Source organism: Myotis lucifugus, unplaced genomic scaffold, assembly GCF_000147115.1.
Source record: "Myotis lucifugus unplaced genomic scaffold, Myoluc2.0 scaffold_504, whole genome shotgun sequence".
NCBI classification, from domain to species: Eukaryota; Metazoa; Chordata; class Mammalia; order Chiroptera; family Vespertilionidae; genus Myotis; species Myotis lucifugus.
In genome coordinates, this window is record NW_005871552.1 from 419,964 (window position 1) to 431,463 (window position 11,500).

Here is an 11,500-nt window from a genome sequence, read left to right on the forward strand (position 1 = left end):
CCAGCAAGTGGGCGGGAACAGCTGACCTCTCGGTCCCTTCCCCTACCGATCGCCCTATGGTAAATGGGGAACCGGGAGTGGGTGGCGGTGGGGGGCAGGGCCAGCTGCAGGCAGCTGGGGAGGATGGCCTTAATCACAGGCCAGGCCTAGGGACTGTACCTCGCACAAATTTCGTGTGCCAAGCCTCTAGTTTTAAAATAAAAAGTCTTAAAAAATAAGGTGCTGAATTTTTCTGGTTATTGCTGATAGGGCTCTCCGGGAGCAACCTAGAAACCATCCATTCCAAAACCAGTAAAATTGTCAATCATTGTTACGCCAATACATTTAATTAAAAATAAAAATTGGTATAAGACGTAAGGCTCTTAAGAGCTATCCAGTTCTTGGGGAAGGAATATGAGGGGAGTTTCACTCAACAACAAGTGCTTATGCTTATTAAGTTCTGCACTGGGCTCTGGGGATATAATGGCAAACATAAGGCATGGTCCCTGTCTTCAGAGAGCTTACTATCTAAGGGAGGAGAACAGACCAAACATAAAGCACAAAAGATAAATAAAATAACTGCAAACTGTGACAAATGCCCTGAAGGAATTAATGAGGAGGCCTGGAAAAGCATTGATGACACTGAGGTTGAGACCTAAAGAATGGGGAGCTGTGGCACAAATAATTATGAATACCTATTAGGTTATATGTTGACTTAGATTAGAATCCTAAATCCACAGTGTACATTGCCACCACCATATCTACTACCACCATATTCATGTGGTCTTCCCAATAATCCTACCAGGGAGAGATGAATGAACCCATCAGCAGCACCACCAATACAACCCTAAATGATAATAATGAAATGGAGTGTAATCAAGTGCTATGTTCTAAATGATTGTGTACCTCCCCCCCTACCAAATTGATATGTTGGAACCTAGTATTGAATGTGATGATATTTGGATGGGAGACCTTTGGGAGGTGACTGGATCATGAGGATGGAGCCCTTACGAATGGGATTAGTGCCCTTGTAAAAGAGACCTCAGAGAGCTCTCTCACCCCATTCTGTCATGGGTGGACACAGTGAATAGACAACCATCAAGAAACCAAGAAGTAGGCTATCACCAGATACCAAATCTGCCAGCACCATGACCTTGGACTTCCCAACCTCTAGAAATGTGAGAAATCAATGTTTGTTTTTTAAGCTACCTACTCTATGGCATTTTTGTGATAACAGCCCAAGTGGACTGAGACACCAGGCCCGTATTTTAAGGTTGTGTGAGGGTGTGTGGCATTATTCATATCAGTGGAGAAATTAACCTCTATGCTGTTCTTTTCCCCTGGCAGAACCTGAGAGAGGAAGAGACCAGATTGGAGGACACAGCACATTCATGAGAGAGGAGACATGCAATGCAACGCCCAGAGCAGAGTATGACATGAGTTTAGAAGAAATGAGTTGTTCTGATAAGAAAAAAAGTAAGAAGAATATTTGGGGTGGGGAGAGTAAAAGAAGGGAGGAAGGGAAAGATACTCAGGGGATCTTGAAGGAAGATACTTAATGCTCACTTATAAGGTGTTTGCATTGAAAACTCCTTCCGGACCCCCAGAAACTTGTAAAGTCTACCACATACTCAGATATGGTGTGTCTGTATGTATCTATATGTGTGTCTGTGTGTCTGTGTCTATGTGTGTCTGTGCATGTGAGTGCATGTCTATGTGTGTGTCTATGTGTACGTCTGCCTGCGTATGCCTCTGTGTGTCTCTGTGCATGTATATCTGTCTGTACATGCATGTGTGTGTCTATGAGTATCTGAGTATGTGTCTGTGTGTGTGTCTGCCTGTGCATGCATATGTGTGTCTGTGTGTATCTGAGTATATGTCTGTGCGTGTCTGTACATGCATGTGTCTGTATGAGTCAAACACACAAAGACACACACAAACACACCCAGAGAATAGACAGACACAGACACATATAAATTCACAGAGGCACATACAAACAAAGACACACCCAGCACAGACAGGCACAGCAATACACACAGACTGAGACAGAACCATTTACAGACACAGACTCAGACTCACACAGACACTCGCATGCATACACAGACAGCGGCCTGAGTGCCTGCAGAGTGAAGACAAATGCATCGCCACAAGAGCCAGAGGGAGACAGAGAAGTGGGCAGAGAAAGGAGGAAGTCAAGGCCCAGGTGACTGTGAGAATGTCAGGCTCCACGAATTAGATGACATCTTTGCAAGGACATTGGAATTTCCCTAGGACTTGGAATGCGGGTGGGAGTGGCAATCAGGTTCCTATAATCTAGAGACTTCAAAGGGTAGGATGGCCCGCCCCCAAATTGGCACCTGGCTTCTGGTGTGTTATCTCCATTTCTGCAGCTGAGAAAGCTGAGTCTTAGGGCTAGGACTTTCATAGACTGAAGAGAAACACCCACGACTGAGCTTCTTGGATGGACTGACCCTTGGCCGAAAACAATGAATCACAGAGGGAGAAAATCATCCGTCTTTCAACTTGCTCTCAGTCCTCCCGCTGAGAAAGTCTCCTGTTGGTGCTACTCTATATTTCCCTAAAACTTGCTAATCTTTTTTGAAAGAAAATATTTCTTTTTATTATCAATAAAGAGCATCCCAGCCTCAGGCACACTGACTGGAATATATTCATTCCCTCGTGGCTTTACATAAGTACAGCTCGACAGATACGTGATGTTACAGCAATAGAACATCCGGACAAAGCAATTCTAGAATCATTCGGGAGTCAATTTAGCTGTCTTGTCAGCATAAATGGGATGGCATGGAAGATGTTTTTCCACTTGATAGACATATTAATTTTTATCTACTCTGGGAGCAAACGATGAAGCGTCGAACTCATTAGAAACTAGTATTTGAAGCCCTCCTGAGCTTCCAAAAAATTCAAGGCTTTTGTGATTGTAGAGATACTACACTCAGGAAAGGTCTTTTATTTGCTTTCTTGCTATTAATTTTTATTTTGCAAAAATCCAGATCTGCAAGAAAGTTGCAGGGACAGCACAATAAACTCTCATGCTCTTAACCTAGATTCTACCATGTCTGCTTTCTTTGTGTGTTGTATGCATGTGTTGTGTCCGTGTATGTGAATAAGTGTATGTGCATACACACACATATACACAATATATGCACATGCATATAAATACACAAATACACTTTTTAAAAAAGCATTTCAGAATAAGTTGACCAATATCATGATCTTTTATTCCTAAATATTTCATGAATCTCCCAAGAACAAGGACATTTCCTTACATAACTGTAATACAGTTGCTAAATTCAGAAAATTTCCTATTGATATCATGAGGTGTCTCATATGCACTATCTAATATTCCAAGTTTGCCAACTGTCCCACTGAAGTCACTGCAGAGATTTTCTGGTCCTGCCGTCACTCCAGAACTCCACTGTGATTATCTGCCATTTTGCTCCAGTCTGATTTCATCTGAAATAGTTCCTCAGTCTTTCTTCGTCTTTCATGTCATTGACCTAACTCCCTTTTTAATGAAGGGAAACTCAGCTTTGAACGAGGAACAACATCCAGCTAGAATGTGATCAGCTTTTGTTTTCTGAGTGTTTATCTTTCCAATTATTTTTTATTTTTATTGATTTCAGAGAGGAAGGGAGGGGGAGAGAAGATAGAAATACCAAGGATGAGAGAGAATCATTGATCGGCTGCCTCCAGCATGCCCCCAACTGGGGATCAAGCCTGCAACCCAGGCATGTGCCCTGACCGGGAATCAAACCGTGACCTCCTGGTTCAGAGGTTGACGCTCAACCACTGAGCCACGCCGGCTGGGCTCCAATTATTTTCTACTTAGGGCACTGGTTTCTTATTTATGGCAGTGACATATGGTTTTCCTAAAGTTTTTTAAATTTAAAGAGTGAATTAATTTAAAGGGCAATATTAAGGGAATGCTAAAACAGGAATATAGATCTAGTCCAGGTCCTCTCAAACTCAATCCTAGTGGCATTTGGGGGCAGATAATTCAGTATTGCGCAGAGCTGTCCTGTGCTATGTAGGGTGTTTAGCAGCATCTCTGGTCCCCACCTACTAGATGCCAGAAGCATCCCCCACACTCCCTCTGGTTATGATGACCAAAAATATCTCCAGACATTACCAAATGCTCCCCTGGGAGGCAAACTCACTTGGTTATGAGCCACTGATCTGGCCAAAAAACAGGAGAGTGGAATGTGAGAGATCGAAGTTTGGGAGCCCTGGAGTAGAGCACTCGCCTTTGTCCAGTTCGGCTCTGGTGATGTTTACCAAGTCCTGCCACCGTGCCTGGCCTGCGCTGGGTACTGGGGCACGGAAGCGAGCAGGACACAGTTCAGATCTTAAGGAGCTGCCATGAAACAAAAAGGGGTGGGGGGAGGTGGTCCAAGAGGCAGAAAAAAGTAAACCCAAGAAAAAGGAACTTGGAAAAACTATACCATCACCTAGAATTAAGTCTCCTTAAGCCTTGTGACTCTCACAACCGTTCTTCTGCCCCAATAATTCCTTTCAAGACATGAATCAGATTATTTCACTCCCCTGATTAAAAGCCTCCAGTAGCTTTCCATCACACGTGGACTAAGATCCAAACTCCTTTGAGGACCTAAAAGACCCTGCACAGTCCAGCTCCCTTCCTCCTTAGCCGTTATTTTGTTTGCTCATTACTCTCATGCTCCATCCACTCTGAACTTCCCTCCTTCCAAGATCTCACCGTGCTTGTTTCTGCAGGAGAGACTCTTTGTTTTGTGATGTTCTCCCTGTGGAATACTCTGTCCCCAAATATTTGCAGGGCTGGCCCCTTGTCATTGGGTCTCTGTTCAAATGTCACCTCCCCGACCACCCTACATACATACAGGAGCCGTCTCTCCCCTAGTCCTGTTTGATTTCTCCTTAGTGACCATCAGGCCAAGGTGGCCATCTGCCCCAGATCTGGGGTCAATAAGAGATGCCGGTGCTGTCTCTTCCCCGTCTTCCACCTTCCTGCTGAATCACAGGGGTGATGACTAGAGCTATTCAGCCATTCTAGGGCCATGAGCGAAAGACCATGTAAATGTCGGCTTCTTGAGTCATAGAATCAGCACCAGCATCTCTTACCATCTGTTGTTCTCGGGAGTAAAATAAATCCCTGGGGCTTACACCACTGCAATTGGGTTATCTGATACTTGCAGGCAAAAGTAGCCCTAATTAAAACATATTTGAAATGACTCCGTTCATTTAGCTGTGTGCATGTTGTCCACATCCTCCATTAGACTCCAAGTGCCCTGAGACAGGAATTCATATGTGCCTTATTCACTACAACATCTCCAGCCCCTGGGCAAGTGCCTGACTCATGATCACATTCAATCACTATTACTGGTAACCAACCTGTTCCCTGGTTCCCTCACGTATAAAATAGAGACAGTCACAGCACCTTGGAAGAGTGTAAGGATTAAATGAGTCAACGCATGTGTGTAGTGCTTAGAGCGGTGCCTGGCACACAGTCATTACTCAAAGCACTGCTATTATTTGTTGACTCACCGGCCTAATTAACGTAGGAAAGAAAGGACTCCTTCCGTGCGTGCATTGCAGCAGTGGCTTCTTCCCTCTCCAACCGAAGCTGTGTTTACTTGGTGCTGACAAGGCAGGCTATTGATTAAGAAACATGACCATGGCAGTTGGAAGAAATTCACACCATTTACGGTGAGCTGCTGGATTAGCACCTTTAGCGGGTGGAGAGGGAGACAGACGCTGGCACACAAAAGGGCGGAGTGCATAAAGCCTCGCATATTCCGAAGGGCAGGCCAAGAAATGCTGGAAATGAAATCTAATATGAGATTTTGCTGCCGTGCACCGTGGGAAGGACAGAACTGTGCATTGCAACTGGGGCTCAACCAAAGCCACTCGGAGGTCACTTGGAGGTTATAGGGACAGAGATTCTAAATTGGGGTCAGAAGTGGGGCTACAGCCCAATGGGGTCAAACGGGTTCATTCATTCATTCCACCACAAAATATCTAGTAAGCATGCCCTGTGTGTCATGCAAAGAGGGCTCTGGCAGGGAAACAGTGAGTACTGCCTTGACTGGGTGATTCCAAGGGACCCGACAGTCTTTCTTCGCTAATTGCCTTGCAACCAAGTAGATCCCAGCCCAAACTTCAGATCCCCTGTGACACAGCTCATGACCAAAACTGCTCCTACTAACTACCATCTTCCAGTACTTCCTCTGCACTAGGTACTATGTCCAGAACACATTACCAGCCACGACAGAAACCATTTGCTAGGAACCTACACAACTTTTCCTTCTTCCTTACTAACAAAAATCCTCACTTTTATTCAGGTGGCACCAAAGAGCACTAATCCTCAAATGAAACTGGCACCCAATTTTTATTATTAGCACCCAAGCACACATCCTAATGAACAAAGGGCATTAATTCATTTCTCTCTCTCAACTCAGTGAGGTAGGGGTTAATATCATCCCCATTTTACAGATGAGCAAACTGAGTTTCAGAGAGTTTAAATGATTTTCCAAAAGTCAGACAGCTTCTAGCTGGTGGAGGTTGAATGTGAACCCAAGTGCTTTGATTCCAGAACCTATACTCTTTCTATTCTTTTGGTCTATTCCAGTGGTCGGCAAACTCATTAGTCAACAGAGCCAAATATCAACAGTACAACGATTGAAATTTCTTTTCAGAGCCAAATTTTTTAAACTTAAACTATATAGGTAGGTACATTGTTATTAACTTAATTAGGGTACTCCTAAGGCTTAGGAGGAGCCACACTCAAGGGGCCAAAGAGCTGCATGTGGCTCGCGAGCCGCAGTTTGCCGACCACTGGTCATGTGTACAAAAGCACATGTACCATCTCTCATTTGACCGTTGGGACAGGTCAGATTTTCAAATATCTGCCTACATACATTCCCTAATCGTCAGCTAGCTTCCTTCCTTGAGCCACTTTCCTCCCCACTCGTGGGCTAGTGGAGTTGAGAGTCTGGAAGAAGAGGGAGAGAAGCAGGGAAGCAGCCAGCTGTGTTGGGATGGCCATCGAGGCAGCTCCTAGAAGGCTGTTAGGGGGAAAGCCAAGGGCAGAGAAGCCTTTGTATCATTTCCCAAATGGGATTCCAGGAAGAGACATTAAAATAAAATGAGTTCACAATATGGTTAGGCAGAGGGAGGGCTTCAATTTTGTATCCAGAAGGTTCCATGTGCCCTGGGGAGGGGATACAGAAAGTAGCTGACGGTGCCAGTGGGTGAGATTTTGCTGTCAGAAGGTGAAGTGGCCCTGAGACAGAGAACTATAAGGGGACCTTAGATGACTAGGGGAAATGGGTGTGGTAGCCAGATTCCAGAGGGAAGTCTGGCACCAGAAAGAGTTGAGGCAGGGCTGGTCAGCTGGAGGCACTTTGAGTGGACTGAGCTGACTGCCAACTGTCTAGGAGTCCACCAGATGCTGACCCAACAAGCACAACCTGCTGGGAGCAGGGAAATGGAAATAACGGAGGCCACCTCCCAGGACGATGAGGATAAAAGGAGGATGGGGGCCATGAAGGAGTGTGACATAGGTCACATGCTAGACGTGGGACTTCAAAGCTGGCCCTCTCTTCCATTCAGTTGTCTGGCCATAGAAGCTGCCATCAATGGGGCCCAGAGCTGCTGGAACCTGGAGGGTGGCTCAGTGATAGGAAAGAGACAAACAGGCTTTATTTTAATACTTGTACAGACCCTGGAATGCTTTCCTGGGTTAGATTAATCTTGTTACCAATTGGTGTTTATTGACATTTAGTAGATTGATTAAATGAGTGAATGAATGAGTGGATGAATGATTAAGGCTTTTGCCAGGGACTATGGGAGTCATGAAAACTTTTAAGGTGATAGAGAATGGCATTGAAACCGTATTACAGCAGAGAGGAAATAGTTAAGTATAGATTTCCTTCTTCAATACAGAATTGAGGGGGTTCAAGAGAGAAGGCCAACCAGGACTGGAGCAGATAGGAAAGGCCTTACACTGGACATGGCCACCAACTAGTATCATGTGAAGTTCTGGCATGCTTTTGGCAAGAACACCTAAATAGCAGAGGGAGTCACTCTTCAGTTCAGTTCAGATGTCACCTCCTCCAGGAAGACATCCCTGATACCCCCAGGCTGGTTTAAGTGTCTACTCTGTGCTCCTCTCTATCACCACACTATGTATGCTAGTCTGTTCATTGTGGTTCTCTCACTTGAACATGAGTTCTTAGAGATACAGTTGTGTCTCATTTCATCTTCCCATGTCCCTAGCAGAGGGTCTGACCCAAGGTGGGCATTCAGGAAATAATAAGAACCATTTTTTGAGTGCTTCTCCGGTACCTAGGCCTGTACTCAGGGCTTTAGCTACTAATGTCCTTGACTTTCTCAATAACCTCAGCAGCCAGGGTGGCCCCCTTATAACATTGTGCAAGTAAGAAAGAGGAGGCTCAAAAAAGCTGAGGAGCTTTCTAGCTCCTCCTTATTTCTGCATCCTTCTCTGTCAGTGACTGGCCTAAATTCTTGAGGTTTGAAACAGTATGGAAGCTCAGGGTGATGGGGCAGGCAGGCTGGGTGGGTGGCTGGGTGGGTGGGTAGGAAGATGGAACAATAAAGAGCACATGGTAGCAATTGGTATCTGTACCACATGCCAGACACAATGCGTTCTCCTAGACCACCCGAGGAGAGATGGCTAGTAGCCCCTGTGTGTGTGTGTGTGTGTGTGTGTGTGTGTTTGTGAATCACATGCTTTCCAAGTACTGTCTGCTAACTGATTTGGAACAAATGGGAACGAGGGAGTGTGTGCTGTTAGGTATATGGTGCTTCTGGCAGGAAGAATTGGAGGGGGACCAACCTCAGAACCCCAGGAACACATGTGGAGGTGTACAGAGGTGAGCTGCCATGGGCTGTGAACAGTGACATGAAAATGCCAGCTCCAAGAGCCGAGAAGGAAGAAAACTCCACCACACTGTTGCACATCCAATTTTTAAAATCAAATAAAAGAGGACTACAATTTTGCTTTCTGAGGAAGCCCCAGACCGACCCCTGAAGTTCCCCCAGGGGGCCTGTTCCTTTGTAGCCTTTCCTGGCCTCCACCGGTCTGCCCGTAAATCTGACCCTCTCCAGGGCCAGGAGGCCGCTGGAGCTTGGAGACTCACCGGAGCAAACAACTTCACAAAAACAATCTGTCCCATAAACAAAGTCAGTGGAAAGCGTCCAGCCCCACACAATAGAGCTAATCTTCTGGGCACATATTTCCCGTCCGGGGTATTAGCTTAGACACCGCTTCCTCCTAGGTGGAGGTAACGCCACTTGGCCTGCAGATCCAAGAAAAATAATGCTCTGTAGATTCCCCACTTGTCAGAGGCACAACAGGCAGGAATTCAGAAGCCAGGAGCCGCTCTCTTCCCTCCTTCCTTTTCTTAAAGAAGCACAGCAAGTTTAAAGGCAGGGTCACATGTTGGAGAGAACATGGGTGTATGGGCCACACAACTCTGGATTCTGATTTGGCTGCACCACCGACTAGCCCAGTGCTTTAGGGAAAGCAACTTAATCTCCCAGAACCGCAATTTTCCCCTTGTTCAAAGGGCAGTGTGTTAAGATGTCCAGCCTCACTTGTGCTCAGGGAGAGGGAAAATTAAAATGTTGAAAATAACATGTGTTGATGAGAATGTGGAGAAACTGGAACCCTTGGGCACTATTGGTCAGAGTATAAAATGATGCAGCTGCTATGGAGAACAGTATGTGGGTTCCTCAAAAAAAATAAAAATAAAATTACCATATGATCGAACTGGGTATATATACTTCTGGGTATATATACAAAAGAATTAAAATAAGAGATTCATACACCCATGTTCATAGTAGCATTACTCACAATAGCCAAGAAGTACAAGCAAATCAAGTATCGATTTTTGGATGAATGGATAAAAAAAATGGGAATATCCACACAATGGAATATTATTCAGCCTCTAAAAAAGAAGGAAATCCTGTCACATGCTACAACGTGAGTGAGACTTGAGGATCTTATGCAAAGTGAAATAAGACAGGCATAGAAAATACTGTATGTTTTACATATATGAGTTACTAAAGTAGAATGGTGTTTACTAGTAGAATGGTTTCTTCTAGGGCAGCTGTGGGCAAACTACGGCCCGCGGGCCGGATCCGGCCCGTTTGAAACGAATAAAACTAAAAAAAAAAGACCGTACCCTTTTATGTAATGATGTTTACTTTGAATTTATATTAGTTCACACAAACACTCCATCCATGCTTTTGTTCCGGCCCTCCGGTCCAGTTTAAGAACCCATTGTGGCCCTCGAGTCAAAAAGTTTGCCCACCCCTGTTCTAGGGGCTGGAGGGAGGGTGAATGGGGAGTTAATGTTCAACTAGTATGGAGTTTCTGTTTTGCAAGATGAACAAGAGAGCTGTGGCACAATAGTGTGAATGTACTTACTATGAAACCATACACTTAAAAATGGTTAATATGGTAAATTATGTTACGTGTTTTTACGATAATTAAAAACATAAAACATTGAGATACTATTTCTCTGCCCATCAGATTGGCAAAAATGAAAGTGCCTGGCAACAACAAATGTTAGTAATATTGTGGAGAAAAGTAAATATTCCTATTTTGTAGAGGAGTGTAAATCAGTATAACTGTTGTAAAGAACAATTGGCCCCCATCTAGTAAAATATAAAATACACATATTCTAGAACCCTAGGACGTGTACTAGGATGTGTGAGTCATCACTGTTATAAATTAAAATATTGAAAACAATCTAAGTGGTTATAAATAGAGGAATGGATAAATCAAAATAGTATGTACTTAAAATTTAAAGGAATGAATCAGATCTATTTATATCAATACAGATTGATGTAAAAAACATTATTGAGTGAAAAAAAGCAGGTTTTATATTTATACATAGCATATCACTCAAGCAAATTAAAAGAGTACAAAATACTAATACAGGGTGGGGCAAAAGTAGGTTTACAGTTCATACGGAAAATAATACAATAATGAATAAATAAGACAAGAATAAACTGTTTCGAGTACTCACAACTGTAAACCTACTTTTGCCCCACCCTGTTTATATGTTCTGTGCATACAAATATAGAATAGGTAACCAGAAAATTAGGTAATCAGAAAGTAAAGCTCTTTCTTAATTTCTACTGTGTCCGTCTCTGAGATAGCCCCCAGTGATCCTTGCTTCCTGGTGGTCTTGCCCTTGCGTGGTCCCCTCCCACACGGAATAAGGCTGACCTGTGCCCTATTCATTCCACATAGGATGAAAAGGCTTTGCGGCTTCCTCCTTGCTCTCTTTTCTCCATTGCTCATCCTGGAGGGAGCCAGCTGCCATGTTCTGAGGACACTCAAGCAGCCACGTGACAAGGAACAGAGGGCTCCCTCCAACAGCCAGTCCCAACTTGATCCACCTTCCCGGTGTATCCACTGGTCCCAGCAAGACTGTAGGTGACTGCACCTCAGGAGAAACCTTGAATTGGAATGACCACCCCTGAGTGGCTT